We start from the raw sequence: 19,197 nt of genomic DNA on the forward strand, positions 1-19,197 counted from the left end.
AGTAATCCAGATTGATATTAGAATGTCATTTTAATAAAAACTGGATGACTTGTGTTGCTAAATGACATACAGTTACTTTAAAAATACAGTTCTGGTCAGAATTATTGGTGCCCTTGGTAAATATGATCAAAGATGACTGTAAAAATAAATCTGCATTGTTTATCCTTTTGATCTTTAATTCATAAAATTAGCAAAAATCTAACCTTTCATTGAAGGAAAAGAATTGAAAGTGGGGGGAAAAATCACATTATGAAATAAATGTTTTTCTCCAAAACACGTTGGCCACAATTATTGGCACCCTTTTATTACTTTTTGCATTGATTTGATTTGATTTTTTATCTGTTATTTGATAGAATCCATGATACCATGTATCTGAACAAGATGTCCAGGACCTCCAGCAGAAAAATAGGCCCACAACATTAAAGATCCAGAAGTATACTTAACCGTGGGCATGGGGTACTTTTTATCCATGTGTGCACCAAACCCATCTGGTGGGTTTGCTGCCAAAAAGCTCTTTTTTTAGTTTCATCTGACCATAGAAGCCGGTCCCGTTTGAAGTTCCAGTCTTGTCTGACAACTGAATATGCTGGAGATTGTTTCTGGATGAGAGCAGAGGATTTTTTTTAAAACCCTCCCGAACAACTTGTGGGGATGTAGGTGCTGTTTGATAATATTTTTTTTTTAAATATTTTTTAGGCTTTCTGAGACTGAAGACTCAACTAATCTCTGCAATTCTCCAGCTGTGATCCTTTGAGAGTCTTTGGCCACTCAAACTTTCTTCCTCACCGCGCATTAGGACAATTTAGACACACGTCCTCTTCCAGGCAGATTTGTAACATCTTTAGTTGATTGGAACTTCTTAATTATTGCCCTGATAGTGGAAATGGGGATTTTCAATGCTTTAGCTATTTTCTTACAGCCACTTTCTATTTTGTGAAGCTCAACAATCTTTTGCGGCACATCAGAACTATATTCCTTGGTTTTACTCATTGTGATGAATGATTAAGGAAATTTGGCTTTTGTGTTTCCTCATGTTTTTACTCCCGTTGAATAGGAAGTCATGGCTGGACAATTTCATGTTCATGATCACCATGGTGTGCTAGAAAAAATGTAAATATGAATGGGAATATACTTCAGAGATATTTTACTCATAAAAAATTCTAGGGGTGCCAATAATTGTGGCCAGCGTGTTTTGGAGAAAAACATTTATTTCATAATGTGAGTTTCCCCCGACTTTCAATTCTTTTCCTTCAATGAAAGGTTAGATTTTTACTAATTTTATGAATTAAAGATCAAAAAAAAAAAGGATAAACAATGCAGATTTATTTATACAGTCATCTTTGATCATATTTACCAAGGGTGCCAATAATTCTGACCACAACTGTATATTGTATGGTGGAAAAAGCTCTTTCTGATTATGTTATGTTAGCCACTTGACAAAATAGTGTCCCTGAGGCATGGTAAAAATCGTGGTAAATCAAGAAAAAAAAGTGATTCAAACAATAAGACTAACCGTGTTAAGCTATATAACTATGAATAGATTTCAGTTGATTTTCAGTTGATAAATATATCCAAACAGTTGCTCACCTGTCTAATAAAACACATAATATATTAAAGCATCTTTGGTGTTTCCATGGTTTCTATGAAAGTAAAACTGGAAATCGAGGGTAACACGGGTATGACGTCATTGCCAGGCAACGAAATGACACGGTCCATGTCCTGGTTAAAATTGCTGATTTCTCTGAATTTAAACATTGTTTGAAACATCTGGGATAATATAAGTACAATATGTAAGTCAATAAAATATATAACATTGTTCTTGTGGTTTTTGGATATTTTAATCTAAAAATCGTACATATTGTGCCTTTAAATTGATCAAAAATGGCAGACAATTATAATTAATTCTATTTCATATAAATGTTATTTTGAATAACATGGTTTCCACAAAAATATCAAGCAGCATACCTGTTTTCAACATTGATAATAATATGAAATGTTTCTTGTGCACCAAATCAGCATTTAGAATGGTTTCTGAAGGATCATGTGACACTGAAGACTGGAGTAATGATGCTGAAAAGTCAGCTTTGCTATCAAAGGAATAAATTACATTTTAAACTACATTCAAATAGAAAACAGTTATTTTAAATTGTAATAATATTTCACAATATTAAAGTTTTTATATTTTTTGATCAAATGAATGCAGCCTCTATGATCCAAAAATATTACCAACCCTAAATTTTTGAGCGGTAGTGCGCATATGTGTATATATGCAAACAAGGGGCAACAACACCTAATTTTTTGCACTTCAAACACTGTCTAATACCCCACCGTCACTGCTGACAATGATGGGAATTTGATTTGTAAATTTACAAAAGAAAGTGTAATAGCCTGCATATTGTAGTCATTAGAACTGTTTTTCTGGTTATTTCCTCAGGGACGAAATGGAAAGATAGAGAGGGAACGAGAATAATAAATGCAAATTATGAATCCGTTTACAAAACACCGGTAAGAGCATCTCTCTTTCTTTTTTTCTAACACCCAAAACCTCACAACTTCCTGCCTGTCCTTGGGGAAACGGCCACACTTCTCCAGTCCGCCTATGAACAAACATCTGCCGTGAAACACGGTAGCGTTCCCCTGATGATTTGTTTCCAACAGATCCCCTCATCCCATGTGCTGTTTAATCACGTGTTAAAACTGGCGACAATAGAGCAAGTCCCGGCAATCTGAAAATTAGACAAAAAGTCCGGGAACAAATTTACAGATTTTTAATGAAGTTTATTTTTTTTTCTTCTTCTCCTCCATCTTGATGTGTCTCGCTCTCTCCTGATGTGCTCTCAGCAGTGCCGCGGTTCCTCCTCCGTTAATTCAGTTCCTAAACACCTGCTTTTGCACCTTTGATAATTATGGCTGGAACGTTTGTTAATCCGCTCTAATAGTGCTCAAGCTGAGTCCGTTTGCAGCTAATAATTACGGCAGTCGGCATGGGGTTTGGCTCGTCTCTGGTGTAGCCTGTGTGATACAATACCGATCACAGCTCTAGCTAGCTAACATCTCGACTGGGATAACTCAACATCACGTCCCTGCCTCTTCCTACAGCTGTCTCTTAAAACTCGGCGCTCTCTAAATGCAATATTCATCCCTCTTTTGGGACATTTATTTTGGAGATATTAGTGCAAGCTTGACCTTAAAAAGAGATGAATTAATAGGATGGAAATATATCAGGAAAAATAAACGAATTCTTGAAGCCCTGAAGGAAGAGCAAACAAATCATTGGCACAGATCTCACCTTTGGGAGTTGTCATACTTTGCGTTTTTTTTTTTCTTCTTCTTCTTCCACTCTCTCTCTTCTTCCTCCCTGTGAAAAGTTAGCTAGCGCTTGCATATCATCATTAGTGTGGCTGCTGCTCCTTCAGAGATCAAATGCTGTTTTCTCAGCACTAGCAGAAAGTCTGTTGGTTTTAAACTCCAGAGGGTTTGCCCTGAGGCTTTAAAAACATAGGCATGTCAATCTGTGCATGTCGAAAGCACTCTCACAGGCTGCTAGATAAAAAACGGCGATCATTTAAATGGTAAATAGTCTAAATGTTTGGCGTTTGAAGAGTGGAGAAATGCCAAAATAGATGCTGCTATGGTTCATAGGGAAGCAACGAGGGGCAAAGAGGCTTCTGCCTACCGTTTCATATGCTATGGCTAATCGTGCGTGTATCGGAGCGTCTGATCGTTAGCGTTGAATTAAAAGGAGAGTTCTAAGGCCGGGCTTCTAGTCTCAGATCTTTCTGTATTGACACGTTGCAGCGGTACAGACAAGAAAAAGCATGCAGCAAAACACATTAAAGAGGAGATTCTAGAGTAATTCTATACTGGCTGCAAATGCTTTAATATCGGGGGGAAAAAATCCTGAGGTGCAATCAGTGAGTGTAGACTAGAGCAACAATGAAAAAGAGAGAAAAGGGATGTGTGATCTTCGTGTTTGTTATACACTGAAATAAAGAATCTCAAAGTACAGACAGAATGTTGAATGTATGTACAACTCGACCCGATAACATTCTGGTACTCTATTGATAAACGGTAAATAAACAGATTTGTTTTTTAAATTCCAAATAAAATAATAAATTTAATGGTTAGCCTTGGTTAAAGTGAAAATAAAGTAAAAGTTGTACATGACACCACAGTGAAATTTTGGTAGTGCAAGTCAAAAGTCAAAATAGGAATGTTTTATAATGAGAGTGTTACTAAAATGGTTTAAATTTTATATCTTGCTGAATATAGTGATCTGTTTCAGTGTCTACCCAAACATATGAAAACGCACATTTGCTAGAGCCAGACGTTTCATACTAGTGAGGTTTAATATTTTACCTTTTTTTTTTTTTTTTTTTTAAGTAAGCATCATATATGTGATGTTTATTTAACTGATAAATTCATAGAATTTATTTATTGGAAAAATAAAAATAATATATATTTATATTGTTTATTTGTAATATTTTTATAACTTCTATAAACAAGCAAAATGAATTTGTGCAATTTTGAAATAAATAAATAAATATTGATTGATTTATAATTTTTTACAACTCAACAGTTCTGTAAACAAGTGCAAAATGAATTAGGTTGTGCTGTACACACACACACACACACACACACACACACACACACACACACGTTGGGTTTTCATCTTTTATGGGGACATTCTATAGACAAAATGATTTTTACACTGTACAAACTGTATATTCCATCCCCTAACCCTAAACCTACCCATCACAGAAAAACGTCCTGCATTTTTATGTTTTCAAAAAGCATCATTCTGTATGATTTATAAGCTGTTTTTCTCATGAGGACTAAAAATTTTTGGTTATTGACATCTTTGTGGGGACATTTTCTCCCCATAACGTAGGGTATACACATTTACTAGTTATCTTAATGGGGGCATTGCATAGACTTCTGTTGTTTTTATAAGCAGCTAGTTGTAAATACTATAACCTAACCCACATCCTAACCCTAACAGAAATCTTTCTGCATTTTACAAAAAAAAAAAAAAGTATTTACTTTTTCTATCTCTGCATCGCTTTCACAACATTTTAGATCCCTCAGTTCTTGCCATCTCCGAAAAGCCAATCCATTGTTGATTCTTGTTTTATTACAAGAGCATTCTCTTTTTGCCAGCATACTCTCCACCCTCCGTGATGTATGTACACAATTTCCAGTGAAAACTATCCCAACAGGTATAAAATACAAACACTTATAATAGGCTTACTATAGTGAATTAGAGTAAGACAGAAATGCGTTTTTGGAAGAAGTATTGATGATGTATTGACTCATTATTTAAATTTTGTTCATTTTGAACAAAAAAAGTTACCTAGTGTACCTTTAAGTAGGTACACACACACACACACACACACACACACACACATATGTAAGGAATAATTGACGAATTGTTGAATTCTTAGAAAATAATGCACACCCGAGGTGGTAATGTGGCCAGGACGCGAAGCAGAGTGCATTATTTTCTAAGAATTCAATGGGCCGGAGTCAATTATTCCACTTATACTACGGTTACCACACCTCAAGACACTGTTCCGATGTTGTATTTCAAGACATTTGTCAGGTTTTTGTCCTTAAAACACTCTTGTGTGGGCATCTCATCACAAGCCTCTGTTGCTAATTCCAAAACATCATTTCAGAACTAGTAACGGACGCTTAAGCCTTGATAGCAGAGCCTTGAGCCTTATTAACACAGTTGAGAGAGAGAGAGAGAATATGACATATGTGAATTAGCCTACCTGAGTCTGTGCGTCTCTCATGGCAGCAGTGTCTTTACCAATAGCGAAACTATAAGTTTATCTACCTCAAGATAGATAAACTACCGCACAGATATTACCTCGCTGGTGAGATATGTCATGTAGCCTTTAAGTTGCTAAACTGTTTTACCGATTAATTCGTCAGAGCAGCGCTGACAACATGTTTCTGTGCAAGTGTGTGTCTGTACTATACAGTATGTGTGTACATTTGAAAGAGAGAGAGAGCTGGAGAGAGTATGCCCTTTCAGGACATAATAAAACATATTTTGTGGCAAAAACCATGACAATAATTTGTTGTTTTCATCCTATTGTTTACTATATTTATTTGCTTGGTCAGTGTCGTTGTGGGTTTTGTTTCTTTTGCTGTTGTAGGCTGTAGGACCTATTGAAATAACTGAAATCATTTGGGGAAGTGATATGGAACTGCAATGCGGTCAAGACCTGCCTAGAACTACTTCAGTCATGCGTTTCCCTGAAAATAATTGCACACCTTAGAATGTTGGTCAACCAATCAGATTCGAGCATTCAACAGCCCCGTAGTATAAATATATATATGTAATTATGACTTTTCATTTTTGTTAAAATGAGGGTCAATGCAGTAAAAAAGAAGTATATGCTTTTACGGCTGTTTAAAAATACATGAGAAAAAGAAGTAAAGGCCTGAGACGCAGCACCGTGGCTGTGGTACGACTCCGGCCTGCTGTCCTCCGTGTGTCCTCTCCCAGCGCCCTTAGAGTCACGCATCACTCATCGTGTCACAGTGAACTCCAGATGCTCTCACCCAGGAGAACCATCCCACCCCTCTCATCCCTCTTCATTCCCTCCAACAATTTAGTAATGAAATATTGATTTTTAGTTAGATTCATATTGATGCTATTAGCTTTGCATTGATAAATCACAGCTCTGTGCCCGTCGGTGGCAGAGCAAGTGTTTGCGGTGCAGTGCCGGGGAGATTACAATCAAGCCATTGATGTGTTAATTTGATGGATATCTTTGATTTCTGTGTCCTTTTTTCCCTCCCTTTTTTTTCTACGCTGTCCTCTATTTCCACGAACCGAGTTTCATAACAATGCTTTAGCACAAATCACACACAGCTGGATTTATGAGACTCACTGTCCATTGGAGCGCCTGCAGCCTTCTACACACTCTCTTGCTCTGTCTCTTAGTGTGTGTTTGTGGGAAGGTGATATCATACTCTTCGCCTCAAATCACCCACGCAGCATTTGAGTGTCAGCCTGCACACATCCCAATTAAAGCCTTGAGAGAAAAAGAGGTGAAGCTAAAACTCAAAGCCCTTTTAGTCTCCACCCACAGAATGTTTCTATAAACACAGCTGAGCAATAGATGATCATCAACATTTCATGTAACATGATTAAATACACAATATTTTAATTAAAGCCAGTCTCTGCAGATGTATTTCTTCTAAAACAAATAAGTGGGGTGACTGTTGCTTAACATATGCACGGTTAGTAAGATGCTTTGGTCAAAAAGCACCTGTTAAATGATAACCTGTAATTAAATGACATCTATATAAACAAAACATTATTATAAAACTGATATTTTTCTTTATTCTTATTGGATTAGTTGTGTTAAACCGCCATAAAATGCAGATAAACGCATAACTGCGACCACAGATTACACTGTTTAAACAACTTCATTTAGCTAATGCAAGCAGTCACCGATACAAAAAAAAAATGTAAATTACTTCAAAACCCTCAACAACAACAACAAAAAAACATCCCCCAAATGTTGTCCCAACTAGTCAAACACATTTCTTATATTGAACAATTTTGCTGTTTTATGTGCAAAAATATTATTCATTGTGTAGCTTTGCTTCAAAGTAATGTATAAGTGTCATATAAAACTACATATATAAGAATAGGATAGACTAAAATGTACTGTTATTAATTGAAGATTTTATGAACAAGAAATCTGTAATTGCCTTGAGAAGATTTTTTTGGGCATCTTGCATTTAGTGATCATACAATGTCAAATTCTGTATTTTTTCTTCTTCCAATTTATTAATTATTTTTGAGAACTCAGTTTAAATTTTCTCAACAAGTACTTTTTTTTTTAAATGCATAACATTGCTACCAAAACTATCTTGTTTGTCTAAAGTACTATATTACTTGGTGGAATGAATATTTATTATTATTTATTATTTTTATAATTGTTAAAGGATTAGTTCACTTTCAAATGAAAATTACCCCAAGATTTACTCACCCTCAAGCCATCCTAGGTGTATACAACTTTCTTCTTTCTGATGAAAACAATCGGAGAAATATTAATAAATACCCTGACGCATCCAAGCTTTATAATGTTAGTGAGTGGGATCAACGAGTATAAGCTGAAGAAAGTGTCTCCATCCACATCCATCCATAATAAGCATATTCCACACGCCTCCGGGGGATTAATAAAGGACTTCTGAAGCGAAGCGATGCGTTTGTGTAAGAAAAATATCCATATTTAAGTTATGAAGTAAAATATCTAGCTTCCACCAGACCGCCTTCCATATTCATGTTGCGAAGAAAGTGTAAACTGGTTTCACGTCAGTTAAGCTTTTTCCACAACTTGAATAGGGAAGGCGTTTTTTTTACACAAACGCATCGCTTCATTTCAGAAGGCCTTTATTAACCCCCCGGAGCCGTGTGGAATATGTTTATGACGGATGGATGTGGATGGAGACACTTTCTTCAGCTCGTACTCGTTGATCCTACTCACTGCCATTATAAAGCTTGGATGCGTCAGGATATTTATTAATATTTCTCTGATTGTGTTCATCATATACACCTAGGATGGCTTGAGGGTGAGTAAAGCTTGGGGTAATTTTCATTGAAAGTGAACTAATCCTTTAAGAGAGGTTTAAGCACTTACCTTTGGTAAAATTATTGTAATATGTCCTTTTATTGCTTATTGCTTTAATAACACATTATAAGAAGAAATAAAACTACATTTATCCAGTATCAGATCCTGTAGGTCCTACCTTTAAAACAACACAACCAGTTCTCACCAAATAACACATAAAACATTTCTAGTAGCCAATGCAAGAAATTACTTTTCCTTCCTCATTTCCACAATAACATTCAGTTTGAACTGAGTTTAATTGGAAATTATGATGTCTACACACAACGAAAGTTCCCTCATAAGTGTATGTAAAATGTATAGAGGGTAAATAAATGTAGGTTGTAAAATGTAATGTTTGTCTGTTTGTCCTCCCCTTTGACCCATACAGGCAAGAGGAAGTTCACAGTCTCCAAGGCACCAGATTACTCCATTGATCCGAACCCAAAATGGCTCCATGTCTGGCATTTTCAGAGGCTGTTTCCAAGTCAATGTCATCCTATCGGCCCCATACTAAAAGAGACAAATACGACTGAAATAAGGTATCTGCCTCATTATGAGGCACCACAGATCAGAGCTTAAATAGTTTAGACTGATTCACTGACCAACAAAATAGCGCCAGAGTTTCAGTTCAATAAAACTCAGCCTTGCAAAGTGTCGTTCCCTTTCTGAGTGAAGTTGCAACATACTACCATGTCCAAACTGTTGTGTAGTTTTGTTTGTAGAAAGGACTGGAAATATAGCTTCATTTATGTTCATAGTGATTTATTCTTAGCCTGCTTCTAGTGAAAAGATAAATTGATTGACATTTTTGGATTTTAGCATTAATTGGAGTTGTTAACACTTGCAATGTATTCATACAGTACGTTTGAAATGCTACCATAGAAAAGTGCTTTAGCGGGGCCATAACTGAAGCCTTCTCTCACAGGTAAAGATGGAGTGGTTGCCTTGCTGTTGTGCTGGTATCAGACATGGGCTCTTCATCAGATGACTAATGGAGTTGTGCAGCTAACCAGGAGGCCCAAGGCTGTTTGTTAGCTCCTAACAAGGTGAACCAGCTCCTACGGAACAGCACACTAGCGCTGAAGGATTTATTATAGATCTGCGTGTCCGCAGGCCATGAACGTTAGCGCCAGTCTCATTGTAGTGGGTCCACCACACTAGCAGAGGGCTTAGATCATTATTGCCTCATTGTTTTGATACAATTTTGGAGAGTGGATGATGGATGGATGGATAATCGGATGAGTAAAGGAGTTTCGGTAGCCTAGCACATGAGGGTAAAGGATGGACTGCAGAAATACATGGGGAAGATAGGGAAAAGTGAGTTTTGAACATATTTGGAGAAGGAATTTAGAAAAAGTTTGCAGTCTTTACATAAATCAATATTTGGGTAGTTGACATTGTTGGATTGTTGACAGAATTTGTGATGATTACATGATTATATATTACTTTTTTATATACAGTAGTGGCCAAAAGCGATGTCTGGAGGGTATTTTTTATTACCCTACAGGTTTGATTAAACCATCAAAATATGAGGAAAATATTTTACATATTTTAAATATCAGTTAAGAACAAGACACTAAACTGGGTTAAGGTATTTTTCTGACAAAATTATTTTGCCAAAAATCTAGTTTTTTTTTTACTATGCAAATAATAATAATAATAAATGTGTATATATATATATATATATATATATATATATATATATATATTACATTGACTAATACGTAATCAGTTATTAATATTTTGTTGTTTCTCTCTTGTTTTTGCCCGTTTATAATTTCTTTGTATGACAGCCTGGTTAACAATGATGTTTTCTAATAGCCAATTGAAAGAAATTAGATTTATTTATTCATATATATATATATATTATTATTATTATTTAAAAAAATAAAAATACATTTTGTATTCTAAAATCTTGATTTAAGAAAAAACTTTTACTTATATTTTTAGAGATTTAAAAAAAAAAATTAAAAAAAATGCACAAGCGTGTATGTAAACCAGTGCAAATTTTCCCAGAGAAAACTCAGTACCATTTTGCCCTTTTGTCCCTCAGTCAATACAATCAGCCGGTGTCATCCAGCGGTCAGTCTCCATGCAGGAGGGGCAGGTTTGTGCGAGGTAGCGGGGGCTTTAAGCGACGCTAATCACCGCGCTCGCTGTCAATCGCCTGCCAATATTAGCCGCCCCGTCCCCATCTGTCAGAAGCGGGCCTGATGGCTCCCTCGTTAGCGCCGATCACCTGCCCTCAGCCGGAGCGGCTGTGCTAACATCCATCACTCACCCGCGCCCATTTTTCCGCCGCCGCTGTCTAATGGCCTTCGTTCAATTGTCTCCTTTAGCTCGGGCGCTACAAAGTTAGTAGAGCGCAGGGGTGATGGGTTGGGGGGGAAATGTAGAGGGAGGGGTGCGACAGAAGCAGCTCAAACATTTCAGGCACGCTGCGGTGGTGTAATGAGCCATGGCAGCTGGATATACCTGTGCATGCTTTGATAAAGGTGAGCTGACACACCAGGGCCAGATAGGCACTTTGGTGTCGCAGACATATGTCTATCTATCACCGCAGAGTGCTGGAGGGGAGAGAGAGAAACAGGGAAGAGCAGCATGAGCGGGAAAAAGCCAATAGGGAGGAAATGGTGTGAGAACAGCTGCTAGTATTTTGTAGTCATCAGTACGTACAAGCAGCGGTCTCCAAATTGGACATTCATGGCTAGAAGGCTCCTGATCTCAGTTTCCCCTCTAACAATCCTCTGAAAGCGGAGCGAGATGATAAACTGCAAAGAGCGTCTCCAAGCTATTCCTCTTGTGTGGCCCTCTGCGTCTCTCGACCCCTGTATTCTTCGCTGTTTCTTTCCTTTTGTCCGAAAAAGGAAAAGAGGGAAGCAAACATTTAGGGGTGCAGTGTAGCATGCTGGACTGATGCAATACATTCTCTTTGTGGGACTGTAGTGGTAAAGCCGCTGGACTGTGGCTCTGCTCACCAGCCGTGAGATGATTAATTCAAACTTAACACCAGAGAAGACACTAATATTCATCACCTCTGCTGCATTCCTCTCCAACGCCAGCCTACAGCTCTCCTAATTCATCAGCACAGACTACACCCCAGCAAAGCTGCACAACAACAGTGTATGCTGATAGAAAACAATGCAGGAGAAATCAAAGCACTCTCAAATCGGCGTACGTTTTGATTTTTACTAGGGGGGCTCACGTGATTGAGAAAATTTGGCCAGCGTTTAATTGTCGTACAATAATTGTCTGTAATGTGTAAGCTTAATACACATACCGGAAGAAATCATTTAGTCGCACTGGAAACATTAATAAAATGTATACATTATATACAAGGCTTCACATTAACACCCGCCAACCCACCAAATGCGGGTGGATTTCAGAAGTGGTGTGTAATGCAGTCACTCCTACTAGCCACTTTGGGTTGGGGTTGACTTTATATAATAAATACATTTTTCAATTGTAGTTTTTTAAAAAGGCATCTGAAATAATGAAATAAACTAAGTGCAATGTAGTGTTGTCAAAAAAATATTGATTTTTCTATGCATATCGATACTGAAATATCTGAAATGCTTCCAATACTCATTTTTTGCATAAAATACACAATACCAGCTGCGCTTTCTCGCTCTCTCATCTCTTCGACAGCGAGTTTAAACACACAAACCCGCCTCCCCTCACTTGTTTCATTTGCTCCAGGTGAATATTGTTGGTGTTTACAGGGCTTGAATTTCGGCTTGGGATTGCGCATAATTTTACTCATTCCCGCAGATTTTGTGCTCACACCCAAAGTGCGTGCACATAAAGCTGCCTCTCAGTAATAAATTGAGTTATTTTTCACTGCTTATTGCACTTACATGGTCAAATACACACAAATATAATATCAAAATGCTGGCCTTGGTGCGTATTCATGTGAACACAGTCAGTTATATTTTAAGTGAGCATAAACAGTTGAGAAAGAAAATGCATGTGTAACAGTATAATGGATCCGTGTGTCAGGTCTTAAAGTGACAGCAGCCTAATATACCTGCTGCCAAATTATGAGATAATATTAAAAATATCTATATAGCAGTTTATCCTCATGGTATCGATTTTAAAATTGTGGCCAGTGAAAATGCTGAGTGGCTAGTAACTATGGAAAACCACTAGCCACAGTGGCTGATGAGCAAAAAAGTTGATGTAAACAAACAAATATTGCACAGTGTAGAATATTAAACATTTCATGTAATATTAAAGTTATGTAACAAGATTTTGTTAGCTTTTTTTTGTTTGCTGACCTGAATATTAAAGTAATATTTATGTTTTACATTTAGTCATTTCACAGTAAGTAATCAAATAATTTTTTAAATAGATAAATTATAAAAAATTTATATAATAATAATGATAAATTATTCTATTGAAAGTGATGATTACATTTTTAATCAATATTATACATAAATGAGTAAATACATAATTTATCTCTGTTCTAATTTATTAACTTTCACACAACATTTTAAGTCAGTCCAGTTAGACCTTTGAGTCGTCATTGTGCTTTAAGGAAGAGTTATCGATAATACTTTTTCTTCAAATCTTCATATCATTTGCTTTTTTTTTTGACATCCAAAGATATTTGAAGATATGTGAATGTAAAAAAAAAAAAGTGAATCAGGAGCTATTTACATTGACGTGTATAAAATGTGGGTTTAATTTTATGTTTGCTTAAAATTCCCATATTTTGGATGGCAATATACAATTCGAATACAAAGGTCACAGTTATCTAAAATAATCACAATGTAAATAATCGCAACAGGCCTAATGCGATTTCATATTGTAGTCCGGCCCCTTTTCTTTATTTCCATATATGACGGTATGCTGAAACGAGTGGCCCTGTGCTTTTTGTTCTTTTGAAAATAAATCCCATTAGTCTATGCGACATCATACACTATTGTGTATCTCTTTTGTTTCATGCCATTCAGATGCCTAGCTCGAATGAGATATAGATCATCTGAATCGCGATTGTTGAATGGAAGGATTGTTAGCATGTAAATTCATCTCTTAAATTAGCACCTTTCATTGTGTAATCAAGTTCTGCGGTATGCTGGAAAATAAGACTTTAAGGTTCTGAATCCTGCGTTGCTATAGAAATCTTTTTTCCTTTTTTTTTGCAGTACAATCCCTCTCCTCATCAGACGGAGAAAATACCTCACTTTGTTCTGTTGTGCTTTGCATTGTTGTTAGCCTTCCATTCAAACAAAGGAGACATTTTATGGTGCAAACGATCTATTCAGTGTTGCCTCCTCTCATAACTCCTCTCAGAAACAGCCTTTTATGCTAGAGAAACACCCTCATATGTTAAACAGACAAAAACCAAATCCCTTCTTCCAAGAGGGAAAAAAGAAACGTGCATTTTGCCGAGAGCTATTTTTCTCGGTTTGTCACAGGGGAGCGAGAGTTTACACGTGCCTCAACATGGCGGCCTTGACCGCGTATGAAGTAGAACAAAAGTGCTGACTTCATCTCCACTTTCCTTTTCTCTCAGTAGCCAGACAATCTCATCAGCACTGCTTCTCTTCAGCATCTGTTTCGGTTATGATGGCCACCTGTCCTGTTGTCCCTCGAGACTAGGAGATAGGACAGACAATTCACACATGTAGAATGCCAAAATATGGTGTTGGTGTTCACACCAAAATCTTTTGCTTTTTTGTTCTCAAGACATGTATATTCACCTATGGTCTGCAGGCAGGGTGTTTTATTGTTCACAATATGCCTCGTTCGCTTTTCAACCTTCAGTTTAAGTGTTTTTGTATTATATGGTGCATATCATGACCGAACGAAGCTCTTTTCTTTCTCTCGCAGCCTGAAGAGAGTGAATCACATCTTTAGAATAATTTCAGGGTTTGATTTATTTATTTTTTCAGATTTGAAATACTATACTTCAGTTGTAGACAGTAAATATAATGGGATCCAAAAGTCTGAGACCACATTGAAAATCCAGCATTCAAATAATAATTTAAAGTTTAAATGTGTCTATTACTGTCACCAAATGAAATAGGAAAAATAATGACATTTTCAGACCAGACAGGTTTCCTGAACGCTCCCTTCTGTCTTCCATTGGGTGGACAAACAGATGGTCTCGCCCCAAATTCACATCATTGGTTATGCTAATGTTGCTGTGATGGATTGGAAGTGATTCTCAAACAAACAGTATTTTGATAGTGCAAGAGAGCCATGGTGTTTACAAAGAATTAAAACATTACTTGGAAATTTAAATTTGGAAATTGTTAGTATTTTATACACCAAAAAAAAATCTTATGTTATTCTATTATTTATGAGAGAAGTCTTTCTTTTTTTTTTTTTTAAAGTTTTAAAGCATTTTCACTAGTGGTCTCAGACTCTTGGACCCTACAGTACATCCATCAATTCGTGTTTGAATGTCTGTCTTCAAAAGCACCTCTTGAGTGTGGTTTAAACATACCTGTAAAATGTCTAAATCAAAATGTTCCTAGAGAGGAAATAAATTCATGTCTGTCAGATTTCTCTCTTCCACATGGTTTTAGTAATTTGTTTTAAGTTGGCAATCTTGACAAGCTCAAGAAGGTGAAAATGGCAAACTATGTGGGACCAGCTGAAATATTTCAAAAACGAATTTCATACATTCCCTAAGTACATTTGAAATATTTCTTCTTGTTTTAGACCTATTGACATTTTCCAGCACTGATAATTCAAAAATCATCAGATAATGACCCTGCAGTACAATGCTCTTCTTATTTATTCAGAATAAATGAATAAACACATTTATTATTAAATAGAGAAAGATACTCCCCATGACCTTTTTACAGTTTGAATGCAAAGTATCATAAATATTAGCACTGATGACTGACTTTCACCTCTGGAATACTTAATTCTGATTGGTCGATCGCAGCATTCTAGTCGCGTGTTTTGTATAATGATAACTATTTGAATTTGTGCCGGGCAACCAATTTCTTTCCTGTAATTCTCACATAACAAAAAATGGTAATACTTTATAATAAGGTTTGTTAACATGAGTTAAATACATTAGTTAACATGAACTAAAAATTAATATTTCAGTTACACTTTATGGTAACACTTTATTTTAGTGTCATTGTTACATATCTTACATGTACTTACCATAGTAATAACAGTAAATTATGCATAATTACACGCAACTAACCCTCGGCCAAACCCTAATCCTACCCTAACCCTATAGTAAGTACATGTTGTTAATTAATATTACTCAGTATTTAAATTTATAATTACACTGTAACAGTGACACCTTAAAATAAAGTGTAACCCACTTTATTTGAAGATGTCTTTGTTACACATTTAAGTACTGAGTAATATTAAGTAACTACATGTACTTACTATAGGGTTAGGATTAGGGTTTGGTTTATGGTTACTGTTTTGGTTAATTTACTGTTATTACTATAGTAACTACATGTAACAAATGTAACAATGACACTGTAAAATAAAGTGATACCAATATTTCTACAGCATTTATCAATCTTATCTACTTTCACTCTCAACATTTACTAACACATTTTAAAGTTCAAAAATGTAATGTTAACATTAGTAATGCACTGTAAACTAACATGAATATGAATATTTTAATTATGTAACATTAACAAGTACTGTAAAAATATATCACTCATTGTTAGTTCATGTTATTCATAATGAGACCTTATTGTAAAGTGTTACTAAAAGTCCATTTATTGATTTATTTGTAATAATATTAGTCGTGATTGCAAAATAAGCCTCTCCATGGTGGTTTTATGACTTTACATTATCCCTTACATATATCACAATAATAATATTCACAACAATTTTGCATTTGGCCCTCAAGAGTGGCACTTCATAGCCCAAAGTTTCACTTCATAGCCTTGCATTTCACAACACCATTTAAATCCAGTAAATGAAACAATTATCTATTATTTCTTTAACTAGTTTTGTTAGTCTATCATAGCAATGGCTCGTACACCTGCTTTTCTCCATTGTTACAGATGGGTCGTGCGCTATCATTCGGCACAATAGCTGCCTTTTAACTCACAGAAATAGCTTGGGAGTGACACATTAACACAGGTGTTCCTCTCACAGCTAAGTGCTCCACGAGGTGAAAGGCCTTTAAGTACCTGTTGATAGGTGACAGGGAGGGACATGTTAATAAATACTGTTAGGCTGCGGAGAGGGGCCTGGTGTAATCGTGTGCAGTAAGTCAGATTGCTGTCTGGCTCTCCAGCAACAGTAAAGAGTTAATGACACGCTGTGCCAACCGCACGCCTCCTCTGCCTCGCCTCTCTATTGTAAAGGCCCTGCGCTACACAAAGCTGAGAAGAGGGATGAGCGGAGAGAGGCGGCGTGCCTGCCGATGAACAGGAAATGAAACAAAGAGAGAGAGGATGGCCTGATAGCAGTGATTATTACCCAAAATATCATATAAAGATGGCAGCGAGCGTGAGGGGGAGGACTAGCGTGCCGCCCACTTAGCCTCGCATAATGAAAACGTGCAAGGTGCGAACGCGGGCCAGAATCGTGCTTGTGAACGTGTGTGTGTGTGTGAAAGAGAGCGAGGGGGTGGGTGGGTGCGCTGAGGGATAAATGCTAGGAATGTAAGCGTATTTTTTCGTGAATCCGGCAGAATATCAAGGTTACTAGAATTCATTTGTCCTTTTGCCATTCTTCGGGTTTACCCTGGAGAGATGGACCGCGGTTCCACCTTTTAAAAAGGTAGTTAATCTGGAACTGAAATGTACACCGACTCGACGTGCCCTTGTAATATGTTGCTCGAATGAAGGAGCCGATCAATCTGCTTTTGATTCATGGACATATTTCTCAGATTAAGTCTCCGCTGCCATTAGAGTCCCCGGAACAGTAGTGAAACGTGTTTACGACGTGTGGGGATAGGTAGCGTTTCCTGTTTATGGTGATATTACCATGCATTAACAGCTCTCGCTCTTTCAAACAAATGAAATCCACAGTAAGCTGACTTTAAATCGATAGTTTTCATCTGAAGCCTGCAGAAGTTGGACCGGGCTGAAACAATGCCGCAGTCAATGAGCAGGGTGAATAAATCTTAGGATTACGAGTCGGACGTGCGCAAGCTGTGACCTTACTAAAACTGAAGTAAATGCGAGGTCTGCTATGGGGTCTGTTACATGTTACAAATAATTTTGGTTCTGATTGGACGAGCCGCACCTGTGACTCTGTGCCACGCATTCTATATTAATGTGCCAAGTTGCTATGTTGCTTGGCAACCGTGAACAGCCAATAGTTAATGAACTTGGCGAAAGAATCATCATTATTTAAATTATTATTCATAAATTTAAAGGGTTAGTTCACCCAAAAATGAAAATAATGTCATTTATTACTCACCCTCATGTCGTTCTACACCCGTAAGGCCTTCATTCATCTTCGGAACACAAATTAAGATATTTTGATTAAATCCGATGGCTCAGTGAGGCCGAGTCACTGATTCGATTAGTAAAGCAGTGTTTTGATATCGGCCCATCACTATATTGTTGAAAAGTCATTATTTTGTTGTTTTGGCACACAAAAAGTATTCTCGTCGCTTTATAATATTAAGGTAGAATCACTGAACTCGCATGAACTGTTTTAAATATGTTTTTAGTACCTTTATGGATCTTGAGAGAGGAAATGTCATTGCTTTGAATGCAGGCCTCACTGAGCCAGCGGATTTAATCAAAATATCTTAATTTGCGTTCCGAAGATGAATGAAGGTCTTACGGGTGTAGAACGACATGAGGGTGAGTAATAAATGACATTATTTTCATTTTTGAGTGAACTAACCCTTTAACTACTTATACTGGTGCTTTTTTCTTTGTATTATCAACTTTACAGTTTGGTCATTCAGTATTGATGAATTTTGATGAATTGAAGTCAGTTTTTGACTGAAATGTCATTATTGACATCATATTTAATTCATATTGAATCATTCAGGCTGATTTGTTTACCAGTTTGGTTTTCATTGGGGAAAAACAGTCTCAAAAGAGTGAGTCGCTCACAAGTAAAACATTTCTGCAAGTTTAACACTCAATAGATCTAGCCAGTTAAATATTTCAGAGCATAATTAGAAAAAAATGTATATTTACTATGGATTTTTATACAGGCCTGTAAAAAGACAATTGTTGATCATTTCCTGGCCTTTCCAGGTTTTCCATTAGTCATTTGTGATTATAAGAAAAATATTTTTTTATAATGAATCATCTGTGAACCGATTTAGTCAAAACATTGAAAAGAGCCAGCTCAGAATAATAATTCATTCTATTGCTTCTAGTCATGAAATAAAAATGAAAAACTTTTAACAGAGTATAACTAGAAAACTGTATATTAACTATAGAAATTTCCATGACTTTTCCAGGCCTGGAAAGCACTATTTCATAAAATTTACCTGACATGTTCAGGTTTTCCACGACTGCAAGTTTGGGAATGACTGACAAAAAAGTTCCCTGGCTTCAATTTTAACTGTGACATTAAAAATTGAAACCTGAAAACGTCCATTTTAGCGTGAGCGTGAACTCCTTCTTTTACCTGCCGTCTGACCTCC

General features: G+C 36.6%; 1 protein-coding gene and 1 long non-coding RNA gene across 4 annotated transcripts in view; one reads left to right on the top strand and one right to left on the bottom strand.

Moving 5' to 3' along the window:
* Positions 1 to 19,197, bottom strand: part of znf516 (zinc finger protein 516) — a 98,842-nt gene that overhangs the window by 29,246 nt on the left and 50,399 nt on the right. The gene's annotated exons all lie outside the window — the stretch shown is intronic.
* Positions 1 to 19,197, top strand: part of LOC127501057 (uncharacterized) — a 99,214-nt gene that overhangs the window by 15,732 nt on the left and 64,285 nt on the right. For both annotated transcript variants that reach the window (XR_007926496.1, XR_007926495.1), the window contains exons 5-6: positions 9,028 to 9,178; positions 9,565 to 9,685. This is a non-coding gene — a long non-coding RNA (uncharacterized LOC127501057). The remainder of the gene's footprint in view (positions 1 to 9,027; positions 9,179 to 9,564; positions 9,686 to 19,197) is intronic.

Source organism: Ctenopharyngodon idella, chromosome 19, assembly GCF_019924925.1.
Source record: "Ctenopharyngodon idella isolate HZGC_01 chromosome 19, HZGC01, whole genome shotgun sequence".
Lineage (NCBI taxonomy): Eukaryota > Metazoa > Chordata > Actinopteri > Cypriniformes > Xenocyprididae > Ctenopharyngodon > Ctenopharyngodon idella.